A 15,480-nucleotide genomic window follows, 5' to 3' on the forward strand; every position below is an offset into this window, starting at 1 on the left:
ATACTTGGAAAGATAAAGATCATGGAGAGACCGTTATAAAAAAATTGTATTTTTTGGAGTCACAAACATGTATCCATGAAAGGACTGCCCACCTCTTCTCCCATGAGTAGGTTGAACTGTAGGACTTACTTGGTGCTTTGGATACATTCCTCCTTAGAGAGCCTCAGTGAATGGCTCTGCATGTTTGGGAGAGTGTGTTGCTGACGTGGGATTTGGAGAGAATGAGGAGATGATGTACTTCTCCTGTTTTAAATGTCCAGGAAGTGGGACAGTGGTTTTAGGTGTTTTTTGTAAGGGGCATTGCCCATTATTTAAGCAGAGTGACTGCCTACCTTTGGATTAGTAGTTGTCCAGGATGAAGAATGGATGTGGCAGTGCTACCTGCAGTGCAAGTTTCTAAGGCTTTAACATGTTAGATTCCTGGTTTTGGTATAATTTTGCCAGGTGTTAGCTATATGAACTGGATTTTGCCACAGTTGTATGTCTCAAGCAATGGTTTGTGCTTGGTTAGTTTTGTTTCTTTGTGTTTTTTTTTTTCATGCAGGTATCAATAAACATGATTTTACCATCTTCAGGAATGTTATTAGATTAAAAAAGAAAACATGTAAAATTTCATACTATAATGAGTAATTAAATCTTGTCACTAGGGAAGGCAATACAAAGTGTAGAACTGTTTTTTAGTAGAAGATGTGTTGTTTTCATTTTTTCTTGGTGAAGAATTATTAAGTATAAGACAAAAAGCAAACAAGAGAATAAAAGGACTGGCATATTGAGAATATTTTATAAAAATATTAATTCTTTTGTAGTTTAGAAGATGTAAAGCAAAGTGGCAGCAAAAGTCAAAGCTGTATTTGATTAGAAATCAAAAGGTTATTAATAGTGCTGATTACTTCAGCTTAGTTATATCTGTTCTAGTATTACTCTTATTTGTTTGCAACGCTAATCAAGCTCACTGTAAGCCCTTATCTTTGACCAGCCAGAAGAAATCATAAAGGGAAATAATTGTTTAGTGAGAAAGACTTTGATAACAGCATGACTCTTGTGTGGGAGACAAGGAGATAACACTGTCTGAATGAAATGATATAACCAAGGTAACTAAGGTGATAAATTCTTTAGCTGTCCTGTCCTCAGCAGTAAAATATACAGCAAATTAAAGGTGTCTTTTCAAGAATCATTTTAAGAACTGATTGTATTTGTAATTTGCATGTTTCACATTTGCATGTGTGGAGGAAATGGAGGACATTTGGTGTTAGGAATAATACAATTTTGTAAATCCACAAATTTAGCCACAGAGTTTGACCAGATGATTCAGCCCCTACTTACTATCCAGTTATCTCTCTATTGAATTGAAAACTGTGGTTGGTGTTTGAATTTTTACCAAAATATTTTCCAAAATTTTAAGTATTTGTCTGAAGGAAGGCATCAAGCATTCAGTAAAGCTTTTGCTACTTACCGTACTGGTTAATCATTCATTGTTTGCTTTCCTTAGAAAGTCCTGTTTTTCAGTACAGTTGTTCAGAATTAATTTTCTAGGCAAAGGTTCTCTTTGTGACTTGACCTGGTAGGTTGGAAAGCCCTTCAGTTATCTTTTTGCTTCTACCTCTGAAAAATACTTTTACTCAAGACACCAGCGGGTCTTCTTTTTTTAAGCTAACCAGAGTGACCTCTTTAAGACTCTTACTGGAGGACATTTTTTTGCAGACTTAAGTACATTTGCATAACTTCTCTGTTTTCCTTCCAGTTTTTTGATTTCCATTTAGGAAAATCAGATGCCAGAAGCGTGAGATGGTATTTCAGTATTGGTCTCTACAATGCTATCAGTACTACAGAGAAGAATTTACTTACCTACTTCTCTTCATTACATTCAAGGTTCAAATTAATTCTTTTTGCTGCAGTATCACAATGAGAGTTCACATTGAGTAACTTGTGCACTTCAGTACTTATTGTCTTAACTGAGTCATGATTATTCAGGTTATAATCTCCCATCCTGTACATATGTTACATTTTCTGTTCATTGATCTGCACCTCAGTACTTTTTTTATCCAAACAGGCTCAAGAGCAAGCAAGCAAGGAAGAGGCAAGTACATGTATTTTAGCATCAGCGATGGCCTGTAGTGGTTTCAATGTGGTGTAATGTGCAGTCAGGTGTGCTAAGGAAGTTACCATGCCAGTTGTTCACCTTTACTGCCCCTTTGTGTTAGTGTGGCTTTTGTGACAGAAGGCCCTCCATCCAAATTTTCAAGCTTAACTGCACACCAAATTGCTCCCTAACCTGATTCTTTCAAAATGACCTAAATTAATAAAAACATAGAAAAAATTCGACTGTTACGAATCTTAACAACCACAAGCAAACCTGCCTTAATTTTGAAAAAGCTTGAGTACAGTACAGTAGTGATATGCTGTCATGCTGGGTGATCGTCAAGAAGTGATGATGAGCAACTGGAGGTCTGTAGGGGTGGTAGCCTGGGTCAGCTGCAGCCTCAAGAGACTCTCTGAATTCAGCCTGTTTGCTGTAAAAGCACTGAATTCGGAGAGGTACTAAGTAAGTAAGAATTAAATGCTTTTTCTTTGAAGGATTCGAGATGGAAACACAATGGGAGCTTCTTGGTTTCAATAGATGTGGATTTTTCCTCTACAGAGCTATGGATAATGAATGCGTCTTTCTGGAGGTGTGTGTTGAGGTTGTGATTTTTATTTTTTCCCCCACACCTTTTCAAGGAAGTAATGATCTTGAGTGATCAGGTTTTTGAAGGCTCAGCTTCAGACATCGTAAATAGGGTTGACTTTCAACAGCTAATTGTTTAGCCATTACTGAATTTTTGGGCTTTTTGAGCAACTAAATCTTGAACAACAAGAATCAATGTCTCTTGACATGCATGTCTCTAATATTTAATGTGTGAAGACAGCTTGTAACCACATTGCAGGGAAAGCTATGGAAACCTTGCTAGGCTGGATTATGCAGAGAATTGCCAGTAGTCACAGAAATTGATTGCTGTAGCTGATGTCTCTTTTTAATAATGTATTCTTATGATGTTTGTAAATCACAAGCAGGGCTTTGAAGACCCGAATACCTGCTGTATAACTTTTTGAAAACACACCTAGTATGGTCAGGCTCTTATATAGTTCCACAGTGCAGGGCTCTGAACTTCATGCATAACATCCGTCTGTTCCCCAGTCTGATTTGATGGCATATATTTTGCTTGCAGATTTTTATAAGGTGAAACTGAAGACTGTAACAGGCTGTCCTGATATCTGTGTCAGACTTATGTGAGATAAAACACAGCCTGAAATAATTCCCTGTAAACTGTCAGTGACCACCAAGAGTTTTGATTTGGCAGTGATGACTGTATTTAGAGCTGAGCCCAGGGGACTTAATGTAACAACTGTCAAAGGCTTGTTTTCTGAAGGTGCATGGATGTGAGAAGTAAGGTGCCTTTCAGTAAGACTTCAGTTACGTTCTTCTAAAATATATAGTGCTGCGTAGGAATATTTGACATGATTTAAAATTAACTGGCTCAGATAACAAAGGCAACAGCACTAGGTTGTACTTCTTCTAGTGAGTTAGTTACTACAGGTCGGCAAGCATGTTAGCGTTCATTCTGTCTGCTGTGCAGATCACAGAATTGTTAGGGTTGGAAGGGACCTCTGAAACAGAAGAGGTATGCATCATAAAATCATCTAACTCAGAGTTAACTTGAAAGAGTGGCAAAATGTGTTTAAAAGAGTCATGTGTAGCTAGTGCTCTGGTAGGGTAGCACACAGAAATTTCCATTTTAAGAAATTAAACTCAAATGGAAGGGTTATCAACCATTGGAACAGGCTGTCCAGGGAAGTGCTTGAGTCAGCATGCCTGGAGATACTTAAAAGATGTGTAGATGTGGTGCTTAGGGACATGGTTTAATGGTGGGCTTGGCAATGCTGGGTTAGAAGTCAGACTTGATGATCTTAAAGGTCTTTTTCAACCTAAACAATTCTGTGATTCTGTGAAAGTGTTAAACATTGTCTTGCTCTTCCTGTATTTCTTGTTCTCCCCAGCACCTTCCTGTTAAGAAGTAGCACAATATGTGGCATTTAGTATGTGTTTAATCTCTCTTTTGTTTTTAAACAGATCTTCTTCAACTGGTAGCAGCTTTAAGAATTAAGTGAGGAGAATTGTAGAAATAAAAGCAAATGAGAGAAGCCAATGTAATGATGCTTTATACTTACATATAAGTTTTCTGTTATTTGGAAACTCAAGGGCTGTTGCTTTTGGTTGCCAAATGTTAGGCTGATTGCTTTCAAGGTGAAGCTGTACTGTGCTGCTTTGAACTGATACTGCGTGATTAGGGTAATAAGTAAGTGCCACTTAATTGGAACAGGCCTGATCAGAAGACATTCCAGGTAACTGATTTAAGCCAAACAATACTTAATTGCAATGACTGTTGCTTAATGGGCATGGTAATTATGTGCATTGGGGATACCTTCAAATGATTCATTGGTGGTTGGGTCTTTTGTGTCTCCCTCACTGTTGGCTCTTTTTCCTGTTACTCAAAACAGCTTTCAGTGTCTTCGTAAATAGCCATGATTCATTCAGAAAGCAGATAAAAACCATGGTTGGCTTTTAATAAATCTGTGCCAGAGGTTTAAAATAGACTTGTTTAAAATCATGATGCCTCTAAAGATTTTTGAAGACTTTTTTTATTTGCTTTCAAGATTTTGAACTGTTGGGTTTGCTTTTTCAATTTTCTATGAGATCAGGAATGTTAGAAATGGAAATAAGAAAAGACAAATCACGATTCCTTGGCTTCTGGATCAGGGCAGGCTCTAACATCATGAGACTTACTAAATCATAAAAGTTGATATGTTCTCTGCCCTTGGCAAATCATGGGCTTGCTTTAGTTGTATTTTCTTCTCAGGATTGCTTCTTTTCTTCTGCACAAACCTACCTGAAGTGTTACAAAATAAACTTTACAACTGAGGAGCCCCCCTTATAGTTAAAACTGAACAAAGAAAAAAACAGGTCCTTTACCCACTTTTACTCAGACTTTGGCCTGAGATGTTTGCACCTTCATAATTTAGCCTTGCTCTGCCTACCTTCTCTGTTGCTTTATTATATCATCAGTATGAGGTGCTGATATTTCCAGCTTCAATTGCTTTATGTCTGTCCACTTTTTCCATACACATTTTCATACTTTTACACTGATTTTTTTGTGGCAGACACAGGTGTTTATATGGAATATTGTGGAGAGATGTAGTATTTTCTGATTAGTCTGGCAGATGATTTTTCTTCTGATGCTAATCTTACAATTAATTTTTAATTCCAAAAATCTCATGCTTCCATATTTTTCAGTTTTCTGTCTTGTTTATAAAGTGAACATGTTGGATTAACAGAAGTAAAAGTGTTTCAGTTTAAAAGACTTAAAATATTTCCATTTGTTATTTCTAGAATAACAAGTGCTTTTATATTCTTCCCCCCTGCCTTACTACTTCCAGCACTTGACATGTGGGTAGATTTTGACAATGGCTCCTGCAAGAAGTGATTTTCAGTGACAGGAATATGTTTAAGACATTTTCATTATTTAAAAACCAGACGCATTTCTCTGTCAGCAAATTCTCTGCACATAAGAAAGAAGGACAGTGTTTTTATCACGGACCTCAAGAACACTATATTACAGAAACACAGATCACAGAATATTCTGACTTGGAAGGGACCCACAAGAATCAAGTCCAGCTCTTAAGTGAATGGCCTGTACAGGGATCAGACCCACAACCTCGGCGTTATTAGCACCATGCTCTGACCAACTGAGCTAATCCCTAATTACGTTTCTTTGCTCTGCACCTCTAAAATGGTAGACAGCATTTTCAAAATGTCTCTCTATTTTGGTGCTTTTATTATGCTTCCACCCTGCCTTGAGATTCACAGAAGGGCCTGATTTGCAGTGGATAGAGATGTAGTACTTTCAGAAAGTCTAGGCTTCTTTAAAGTGTCTAAAGGTTGGTACTGCTTTCCTGTAGAAATTAAAAATGGAACCAAAATTATTTAAAACACACTTGCAAGACCACTTAGTTTAGTAAATTTGATGTCTCTAAAGCACATTAGTGAGATCTAGACCCTTATTTTGCTAGGAATTGTACTTACTAATATAATCTCTTTTAAGTCAAGGACTTGTATTAAAAAAACCCAAACAAGTAAATTAATAAATAAGAAAATCATAAATCTAATTTAAAACATAAATCCAACATTGCCAATGTAATAGCGTATTATTCTACTTCTCTGATGTATAAATAAACACACATTTTTATCACAGCATGACTTTCACTTCAGTGCAACATAAATGCAATTTTTTCATCAGTGATTTCCACTTATATACACAAATCTTGAAGTAAAAGCAGTCATAAAACATAGCTGAGTTAAATCTGTTGACCAGTCTACAGAATATATGTACTTCTTTTTGTAACTGATTTTATAGTTTTTCCCTTTTGCTGTACTAAATATTGCTGTTAAGGAGAGCAGTAATTTTAAATATTTGGAGTAAAATTAGGAATAGTTACAATGTTTCTCATTTAGTAACAGATTTTAAAATAAAGGCCAAAATTGTTAGAGAGTTAAAAAGTAAAATAGCTTGTTTTAAGCTAGCAGAACTATTAAATAGGTTGTAATTTGGTGATTTGGCCAGAGTAGAGTTAATGTAGGCAGAGATGGCTGACTTCTGCTGAGGACCTACCCACTGCCTATATGGGAATTAAGAGTTCCTTCACTTGTCGGTGCGTTGTGGAGCTGTTTCAATGAAATGCTACAATTTATTTTTAAGGTTTCCAGACTCTGTATCAAAATCTGTCCCTTATTGGTTGGAGTATCTGTTGAGACTGGAAGTTACCTGGCTCAGCCTGATGGCTGTGGCTTCTTGTGTAAGGACGCAAGAGGAATGAGGTAAGGATGCTCGCGGTGGTGTGAAACCATGTTACAAGATGTGGTCCCATAGCAAATGCGGTTTTTTGCCTAGCTGTCAGTATTTTAAAGGTCCTTTTGCCTCTCACCCAAAAGGAGGGTGCTTCCATCTCTCTTATCTTCCTCCTATACCTGGATATTTTATTACTGGTGTGTTGCTGTGGGGGAGTGGCAGCAGCTATGGTTACAGGCCATTGAGGCTGCAGCAGAGGTGCTGTTTTCATCACTGTACTCCATCTCTTGTCTTACGATGCAGACAAGCTCAGTGTGTTTCTCACTTGTGCTGTTTCTGATGCAGTTGTTTTGGGATATGAAGCCTTTCATTTTTTCATAGCCATCATAATCTCTCTCTTTTTATCCTCCCTTGGCATGTCAGAGTGCAGGAAGGAAGAGTGGATGCCCAGAGGACCTTGTAGTGTGAGTGGTATGTGCATGATTTATGCAGTACCCTACAGAGCTGTGTACTCTGAGGTGGAGAGTGCAGGTTACCATGATTTACTTGGTTGAGACCCCTTATTCAGGGGAGAGGTGACTGCATATCTTAATGGGAGATGGTGGGGGAGGAGCAGACAATAGGCTTTCTGTGTTGGTTTCAGCTTGTTTACTGTGGGAATTGTAGCTGAATAGAATGTTTTGAAAGCTTTGTTACATGAGAGAAGATAAGTGCTCTCATGAAACACTAGTAAGGATGTAAGAAAAGACACAAAGGGCCATGTAAAAAAGAAATGGAGAAATGGGCCATCTCTAATATAAGAGGCACTACTACTAGATTCTGGTAGTGCTTCTAAAGTCATAAACTGATAATGCTTTTAGTGTTAGATGCCGGAACTGCTGTTGGTGTCCAACAGCAGGACTGATTTTCCCACTGGGAGAGAGAGTCCTGCTGTACCTGTGGAGAAAAATGTATTAAAAATATGAAAACCGGTGAATTACGCTGTTGTTTGGAAAATACTGACGTATACTTTACACAAGGCCTGCACTATTGCATTTCAAACACCTTCAGATATGTAACCTAGAGCAAATTAGGAGAGTGTATAGTACTGGTTTGTATTAGGCACTCAGATTGTATATAGAAGGGCATAAAAAGGAAGGGAAAGGAAACATACAAAGGATTTGAGGTCTTGATAGCTAAAGGATAAATGAGAACTGGTTTTCCATCAGGGATGGAAACTCAAGTAGGAGAATGCAGAAAGTGTTTTCTCCTTCAGGGAAGAACAAGCTCTGCTTAGTGGTATTGCTTGCTTAAGTAGCAGACCCAGTCATATGTGGGCACCCTCTTAAAATAGGCCACACACAAATGCCAAATGAAAGATAGTACCTGCCTGATAGAGCTTACCCTGCCAATATAATAGAAGATATGATAGGCGAGTGCAGGGAGGTGGGGAGGTGCAAGGAGGCATTGAAATGTTGATCTCTAATCTCTATTTACTAATGTACTGGTCCTGCTCTGCAAACAGACAGGACAGAGACCTGTGCTCTTGAGAACCTGGTGCTGCTTACAGCAGTTGTTTTCTCTTTGGCGTGGGGAGGTTACTTGGGGAATGTGTCAGAGCTGCTCAAGCTTTTAGGAAAGACACATAAGGAGACTTCTGACAGCCCTGAGACTTAAGTCAGCACCTACCTGTACCAGTGGTACAACTAAGACTTGTATCAATATAATGAACACCTCAGTAAGGCAAGTAGAATTGGCGAGGTGTCATAGGACAACAGGTGAAATAACAGTTTGAGGTCTCTGTACTCTTAGAGAAGTATTACTTCAGTGACTCTGCTAAGGAGTGTGTAGTGACTCACCTACCGAATCAACTAGCCCTGAAAATGGATGGTGCTGGAGCGTCGGGCCCACACCTGGCCGTTGCTGGCAGTGAGAAACCTGCGGGGGCTAGGCCGTGACGAGTAGGAGGGCTGCTGAGGTGGACCTCGAAGCCTGGGGCGCGGGCCCGGGTGGAGCCGCCGCAGGTGCAGATCTTGGTGGTAGTAGCAAATATTCAAACAAGCGCTTTGAAGGCCGAAGTGGAGCAGGGTTCCATGTGAACAGCAGTTGAACATGGGTCAATCGCCTAAGTGATAGGCGAGCGCCATTCCAAAAGGGCGGGTGATGGCCTCTGTCGCCCTTAGCCGATCGAAAGGGAGTTGGGATCAGATCCTTGAATCCGGAGTGGCTGGTTAGCTCAGTTGGTTAGAGTGTGGTGCTAATAATGCCAAGGTTGCGGGTTCGATCCCCCTACGGGCCAAGGGATACTTTTAGACCATGGTGAAGCAGGCTGTCCCCCTGCAGTCCATGGAAGGGTGACCCACAGGACAGCAGACTTGGAAGACCTGTTGCCCTATGGGTGGACTTCTTTTCCTGCACTGATGCAGGGGGAGGAGGGAGAACATGGAAGGAAGGAGGCGTGGTTGGAAAGTGTGTTTAAGACTGTTTTATTTCTCACTCTTTAGCTCTTATCCTGTTAGTAATAAATTTTAGTACTATCCTCATGTTGAGTTTTGTTTTGCCTCTGTGACTTCTCCTAGCTCTTAGTGATTTTAGTGAGTGCCTAGAATACAGCCAGGGTCAACCTACAACACTGTACTAATAATTTTTTTGTGGTTATACAACATACTTTAGCTTTAGATGATTGAAGCAGAGCATTCCACAAACATTGTGATTTTAGTATAGTGTATCCGTTTTTTACTTGAACTTATACTTCTATCTTGTTCTAAAACAATGTGTCAAACTTTACAGAAGGTGTCATGTATGTCAATAGTTGTGTACTGAAGAAATGCTCTCTGGCTCCCAAAAGAGCAGTCTCTATTAAAACAGGCACCAGGAGGTCACCTCAGATCATAAGCTGTGTGGAAAACATAAAACCATTCTGACTTTTCCAAAAGTTTTTGTATACAAACAAGTAACAAGGTAAGGTATTTAATATATTTGATTCCGTTTCAGACTTCTGTAAACAAAAAACCTGCAATCCCAATCTAGTAATCTGACAGTATACAAAAAAACCCTGTCAGCATGCATCATCTTCCCCCCCCGCCCCGCTTCCCCCAATTAGGGACAAAAATCTCAATTTTGTTCATGTTAATATCAGGTAAACTCTGCATTGTGAACCTTACAATGTAGTGTTATGCAAAGAACCAAGTTCATTTTGGGAGATTCTCATGTTACAAAAGGGTGAAAATAAAGTTGTGTGTTTGACAGCAGATAATCTGGTGACATTTGGGTAACTTTGTTTACTGCTCAGGAGGTCAGTGCAAGCAGCTAAGCAGTTGGTTCCATGTACAAATAAGTAGATCCCACTAAATGACAGTGATAGAGTGTTGCAGATTGGACCTCATTTTTCATTTCCTGCTTGTAGAATAGTTCCATTCAAATCCCTTCTTTTTTAGGATTTGATGTATTGCAACCCATGTATTTGGAAGTTAAATAATGAATATCTGTGAAAATTAGGTATGAGCAAATCAAGTGGAGAGCATTTGGAAAATGTAAAATGGTTTTTAAATTCACAGAATTTATCAACTTTTTGGAATTTTTTTTTTTTACTCCCAAGAATAAGCACTGTATTATGTCCAAGAAACATCAGTTGTGGCAGGGAATGGGAGAGGGAGAATCAAGGGGAGAAGAATAGGTTTATCTGAATAGAAGTTCTGTGCAGATGCTGAAGAAAACAAAAGATGATGTTGCATGGCAGAGTTAATCTGTTTCAGCAAGTATATATACTGTAGATGGAGTAGCAGCTGAATTGCTGTAGAAATTAATTTGCCCCACACAGAATAAGTTGAATAATTTACTAGAATAAACATGCAGGGCCATGATGGGAAGCCATCTATTCAGTGTATCTGTAAAGAGACAAAAAATTAAAGTAGTCTTGTAACATGCTCTTTGCAAGCAGAGAGGGAAGACATAAAAGGATTTCTTTCATGAAAAATCGTGTGTATGATAGGATAGAGAAGTAGAATGGAGAGAAGTCATGCTGCCATCTTGAGCAAATATGGATACTCAGAAAAATGGACTCTCCAGCTCTGGCATCTGATAATATAAAGGAAGAGTTTTTAGTGTTGCTCCTCATATTGATGGATGTTTCTTTTGTCTAGAGGACGGAACTACTGGAACCTTAAGCAATCTGTCCCTGGAGCAATGCAGCTGTGTACTGTTCCTAACACAGCACCTGTGGCAGTTGTATGTGGGTTCTTTGTGATGGCCACAAAGCTTGTATGGTTCCTACCAATAATACAGTGGTGGAATATGGTGTTCAGTTAGAATAACATCTAATTTTATTTTCCTTCTCAGCGAAGTAGTAGAATGTCCTAGGTCTCCAGCAGAAGCCTGACAGAGGGGGAGCAAACTCCTTGTGTAGATATATGTGTATCATCTACGGAATGAGGCCTTCGCCTGCCATCCTGACTGGAGCAGCCTGCTAGTGCATTCTGTGGGACTGGGGAGCAGCCTGACAGAGGAGAGGAAATTGTGATGGCTTTCATTTGGTCTGTATCAGAAGATGCTTATGTCTTTTGCAAAGTATTGAATGATTAATTTCCATTAGGACCAATTGAATCAGTACATTATTAAGGAGATAGAACCCTGATTTCTTTGTTACAGCCTGATGTCACATCAATAAGCACACATGCAGCTGTCTCCAGTTTTCTCCAGAACATTATGGAAGTGTTATATTGGGATTGGCTGTGCATGTAAAACATACCCTGTGAGACAAAATGTGTTTGTGGTGTTGGAGAGCTTTCCTGGCAGCTGAATTTGGTGAAGTGTATTTACTTAAGGTGGAATGCGTCTCGGGAGATGTTAACCAGGAGTCTCTACACAGCTGTTTGGGCTCCCTTAGTAGCTTCAGAAAAGAAGAGATGTGTCCATAGAGCGACTGACTCTCAACTGGTGGTTGAATTTTAATGCACTTGTTAAAATGCATTACTTCTACTAGGGGTATTGCTACTATGGCTGAAGGTGACATAAAATTCATCTTTACTGGTATGATGGCAAATAGTTTCATTACAGTGACTAGTAACTGGGCAATCCTCTGCAGGTAAGCGTGTTTGCCTTCAGACACACTATAACTGGCATATTAGTGATGAGAGCTGATGTTACCAATATTGGACTACATGCTAAAAGAGTTGGCAGAAATATTCTCTGAAGTTACAGAGAGATCTTTGTTAATGAACACAGTCTGGTTTTCTGACTTTGTGACGTTTCCCACCATACCAAGTCATTTGAAATTTGGGCTTCTATACAGACAGGTGAAGTAGTTTGTGGTAAGTTGGCAGAAAGGATACTGGGGTATCCAGGTCTTCAAATACTTGATTTCAGTAAGGTAGCTGTGTACCATTTTCCTTCTGCTTGTTTTGCTATTGAAAGAGGAACAGCCAGATTTCTTCTGCTGCTGATGCCTGTAAAATTCTGACTCGCAGAACTGCTTTTCTAACCACTGCTGGGAAATGAGTTCAGTGGGGTGGTTGATGGAGCAGCTGCTCCCTGTGCCTTGCCCATCTGAGAAGATTATTCTGCTGTCAGTTGATTTGCCTTAACTGCCTACCCGAAGTTCTTCTACTGTCCTTACATGGATCATCTTCTGGTGAATTTGCGAAGCCTTATACCTTGGATCCATTAGTGAAGCAGACTTTCTTGTGCACACTTAATTTGTTGTGCCCTCATGAGAACAGTTCTGTGCTACCCACGGCTTATGATTAGTCTGGCTTTTGAAGGCTGATTCAGCAGACATATCTCCTATAGTAGTCTCAAGTGCAGCAAGTATTATGCATATCTGCTGTATCAAATTCCATGGAGCTTGTGGGTGGTTTGAAAATAATGTGAGCTAAGCAGTTTTTGAGCACAGCTTGTTTCTGTAGATGAAGGCACAATAGCTTCTACAAAGTGCATATTTTTAATTTTTTTTTTGTCATGTACACTAATCAGGAGCTTAGAAGTAGGAAGTTTCAGTGAGAACCACTCTTTCTTTATGATCTGGGTGAACTGAGAGAACTCAGTTTGCAGTGTTCAGGAATTGCTGGAAAACATGTAAGTAGAAGATTTGTGACATTTGAAAGACAGTGCCATGACAGAGATGTACAGCAAGTTTTAATAATTTTATATGTGTATAGATCTACATAGTGATTCATGCTATAGTGATTCCACTCTATAGCATTAAGAGCTTAAGGTTTGTCTCAGTTTATACTGAACTTCTCAAAAAAGAGCTAGTGGCCCTGGATAGTGAAGAAATACCTTGAAGTGATTTTTTTTTTTAAATTTTAATATGATGGATGATGAGATAGTATTTTCTTTTATGTAAGATCAGTGGTTCCAAAAAGGGTGCTTGCATCATAAGTGTTGTGGTAAATGACTTAAAAAAGAAAACTGACTTTCTTTTCTAAGTTCAGGCTTGTAGTTTTAGAAGGGGTATTGCTACTGTTTAGCATTGTTGTCATCACTAGCGTTTACTGCTGAAGGGAAGCTGTTTATCATGTCCTTTCCTATCTTTTTTTTTTCTTTTTCAAAAAGAAAAGGGAAAGCTTAATGTACAGACAGCATATTGTTCCCCTCACGTGGAACCTGTGAACAAATAATACCAGTGGCAGGAAGGGCACAACTCATGATAGTATGACAGGGACTTGTCCTACAGCCTCCCTGTGATCTTAATGCAATGAACAGTAGAGGGGAATGCAGCATGGGTAGTGAATCTTGGTAATTTTTCCTTATTTTACATATCCATTAGCTCCATAGCTGCTGAGTCTTTTGCGGGAGGAGCTGAAGGCAGGCGTGGTATAGCCTGAGTAGTGTTCCTGAAGGTAGAGGCACACTGCCAGTTCTCAGTTCTGTATACATCTCTGTTGCTGTGTTGTTAAATGCAGTAGTTTGCATGGAACACCTTGTGCTCCTTCAAAGAATCTACACCTAAGAGTGCTTAACAATTCCCTGTGTTACCTTTGCATCCGACTGCAGATGTGTCAACCTTTCTGCTGAAAGCGACAGAATCTGGAGGTAGTAGAGGGCAGAATTGCAAGCTTGCTTATGTTATAATCCAGTTGGTTTGTAATGCTTCTCTGTAACCAGCTGATGTTTCTTCTTTGAGCAACAGTCTTTGATGGGTGTTTGACATTTTTGCTTTTGCTGATGCTGACACCTGACACTACCATTGGCCCTTTGATTGCTTTTGCAAAAATCATGGAGTTGCCTCTAATACACACCGTTTTTTTGAATCTGACATATCTTTTTTTTTCCCCCGCGTATAGGTGACTTGTGAGAAGAGGCTGTTATTTTAGCACAGGGATGCAAGAGGAATTCAGAAGGAATGCCTGTTACAGCAATGTTGTAGGTGCGTGGATGGGCAGTTCTTAGGAGCAGTAGGGCAGCAGCTTTCAGTAGAACAATAGGTGATAAAGCACATGTTAAAGAGGCAGAACAACCTGGCCTCTTAGGCTGAGAAAAGCAAAAGTTGATATTGGAGGGCCGTATTTGGGGGATCAGAATTGTCTGTCAGTGACAAATATCCCGTTAGAGGCATGGCCTGCGTGACATAGGAGCAGCACCATGCCCTTTAACATGTACCCTGGTCCTAAAATCAGTTGCCTTTTTGCATACCAAAGGACAATATACTGGCAGAAGAATAAGTTCAGTGTATATAACTGAAGTACCTCCTTAGTTTTGTGAACAGTGTTATTTGATTCAAGAGATGACTGAACCAGCAGAGCGGCAGCTGGCAAGACAGGCCAGGAAGGGCTGAACCCTATGTCTGCTTGAAGGAGGGACAAATACTGTTTCAGTGAAAACAGTTCAACCTTTTCCTAGACATTAGAGACAAAAAGTATAGGTAGAGGTCTTTGTAATCTGAGCAAACAAATGCATGGCCATAACATTATATGAGCATAAAGATGAAATCTTTGTAGTGATCTCAGGAGCATACTAACCTAGAGGCTTCTGAAAGTGTTCTGTCTTTTGATTACTTTCTATTTTGTTAAAAATGGTCAGTCCACTCAAGTTTCTTAAGGATCTGCTTTGTAGAACCTTTCTGAACCAAGAAAGGTGTATTGGCAGTGCCTAATTGCTATATTAATTTGGAGGTGATGCTTATTTCCATATTCTGATGAGTCAGACTCTGGTTATCCGAGTCCGTCTAGCCCAGATACCTCAGTTAGCCAAGTGTTAGTACTGATCACAGAGGTTTGACGTGAAAATATAAGTCTTCAAGTGTTGGTGCACCGGTTATGCTCTTAGCACATAAATCTTTCTGTACGTTGGCAGATAAATGAACTTGGTGACCTACTAGGTCTTTTCCATCTCTCTCTTACATGATTGTCCATGTTGAAGCCCTAGAGCATCACCGTTGTTGACTCCTTCTGAGCCAGCTGGCCTCAGGGAAGGAATCTGTCTGTCAGTGACTAGGAGAGCTCGCCAACTGGCCATGAGTTGTGTGCTGGCTCAGGAGACCCCTCCTTCATACTTTTATAGCCTCCAGAAATGGGCCTCTCTATTACCTGAACCCATGATTGTTTGGAGATTGCTGGGCTTTCCAACGACCCAGGGATAATAGCCTTGTGCTTTATAGTGTTCTGCTGCCCTTTAAATTTGA

The 15,480-nt window shown here is 39.6% G+C and overlaps 1 protein-coding gene and 1 non-coding gene across 2 annotated transcripts in view; both read left to right on the top strand.

The window, feature by feature from the left end:
- Positions 1–15,480, top strand: part of PPARGC1A (PPARG coactivator 1 alpha) — a 367,599-nt gene that overhangs the window by 12,063 nt on the left and 340,056 nt on the right. The gene's annotated exons all lie outside the window — the stretch shown is intronic.
- Positions 9,086–9,159, top strand: TRNAI-AAU. The gene has a single exon. It is a non-coding gene; the product is annotated as a tRNA-Ile (tRNA).

Source organism: Lepidothrix coronata, unplaced genomic scaffold, assembly GCF_001604755.1.
Source record: "Lepidothrix coronata isolate B3197 unplaced genomic scaffold, Lepidothrix_coronata-1.0 Scaffold0, whole genome shotgun sequence".
NCBI lineage: Eukaryota > Metazoa > Chordata > Aves > Passeriformes > Pipridae > Lepidothrix > Lepidothrix coronata.